A 2,205-nucleotide genomic window follows, 5' to 3' on the forward strand; every position below is an offset into this window, starting at 1 on the left:
TAATTTTTTTCTAAATAAAATAAATTTTATCCAATTTTAGTCTCAAAACAATTTATATTTCTTAGTTATACAAGAAATATAAATTTTTTATTTACTTATTTGAACAATTTATATAAGTCCGAAGTTTCTGCCTCTCCTCAAGAACAATCTTTTTTCTATTATCTTTATTGGAATTTACATGTACAGTGCATAATTATACATTTAGTAAATTTGATGTATATTATTATGGAGTAATAAGGCATATAGAGAAACTAGCCATTACTAGCACTCTAACAACATTTTTACAATATAAGATCTCGTGGCCATCTTCTTTCCAGGCGCCTCGGAGAATTGCCAGGAATGGGAAAGGAAGCAAGGTTAGAAACTAGTGGATTTGGATGGTTAGGGAGTTTATAATAGAAGGAATGATATCTGAATCGGGCTAGATCGGTTACATAGGGAACATTTAGGTCTTTATGAATGATTTTATTTGTGACAAAGTAAGGAGCATTGAGGATTTTACGAAGGATTTTGGATTGTAAGGATTGGATAGGAGAGGAATTCGAAGATCTAGTGTAGTCCCAAAGCTCAACTCCGTAAGTCCAGATTGGCCTTATTATGATCATGTAGATCAGTCTTTTGAAATGTGTTGGAAGTTTAGACCGTTTGTCGAGTAACTGCTGCAATAGTCGAAATCGACGTGCAGTTTCCTGTCTTTTCAGTCTTGTGTGAGGATTCCAGGTTAGTCGTTTGTCCAGATGTAGTCCAAGGTAGCGGATCTGTTCGACAGGGGTAAAATCAACATTGTTAAAAGAGACTGTAGGGCAGTCGGTAGGTTAACGACGAAGGGTAAAGGTTGTATATCGCTTGATTGGATGGGATTTATTTTAATCCTCCAATTACGACACCATTCTTCGAGGGCTGTAAGAACAATCTTAAATACAACTTTGGAACCACATCAATTTTAAAAAACTTTATGCATGCCATTTCAGTCCGCAATTACACTATTTTGTCAATTTTTAATGTATTAAATTTAAAATTAAAACTTTTATACACAGTTAATCAGGCAGAATAGCCTTCATAAACTTTTAAAATTGATGTGGTTCTTAAATTGTATTTATGATTGTCCTTAAGGATGACCAAATTGGTCGAAACGTCGAATTTATAAAAGGTAGGATCTTTTCATCAAAGATGTTTCTCCTGATGGATGCATATGAAATTGTTATTATGTTAGCAAGAAAAGTTGTGTATATTAGATCTAAACATCTTTTCCCTGATTAATGAAAAAAAATAGTTGATATATTAGTAGGAAAAGTGGTGTATGTCAGGATTTACAATTTCAGCTATTCAGTTATTTTGACCATCTTCCATTTATTAATAAATTTATTTATTAATGTATATCCAAGGAACATTATACATTAAATAATATTGAATATAAAAATAAATGAATAATTGTATAAATCAATACATATTCGGCTTGATTTAATAAAATCTATCAACCAAGAAACTACCTTTTTATTAATAACAACAAAATCGCAGATGAATAAAATTATTAGGTACAAATTACAAAGTCTACAATTTTTTTGTAAATAACAAACTTACGTGAATTTGAGGGTTATCAAAATGATTTGCGTCATATTACTGTTTGACATATCACAATCAGACAGCGATATACAATTTTATTATTAACATCAAGGTCACTTCCATTCTGAAGATAAGCTGGTTTTGTAATCAATATCTTGAATGAAATAAAGGATGGATGCACTGGAAGGTCCTTGAACCAGACAGACCAACGAGGAATGCACGTCCATTGAGGAAGACTCAACCTAATACAGATTTTTTTTCTTTACAAACTGTTACGGTTTTTTTTCTTTACAAACAATTACGGATTTATTTTCATTACAAACTATTACTGATTTTTTTTTCTCCAAAAACTATTACGAATTTTGTTTTCTTCAAAAACTATTATGGATTTTTTTTCTTTACAAACTATTATGGTTTTTTCTTCTTCAAAAACTATTACGGATTTTTTTTTTACAAACTACTATGGATTTTTTTCTTTACAATCTATTATGGAATTTCTTTTCTTTACAAACTATTACAGATTTTTTTTTTTTTTACAAACTACTATGGATTTTTTTTCTTTACAATCTATTATGGATTTCTTTTCTTTACGAACTATTATGGAATTTCTTTTCTTTACAAACTATTACAGATTTTTTTTTT

Source organism: Halyomorpha halys, unplaced genomic scaffold (assembly GCF_000696795.3).
Source record: "Halyomorpha halys isolate HHAL.00 unplaced genomic scaffold, Hhal_1.1 Scaffold246.1, whole genome shotgun sequence".
Lineage (NCBI taxonomy): Eukaryota > Metazoa > Arthropoda > Insecta > Hemiptera > Pentatomidae > Halyomorpha > Halyomorpha halys.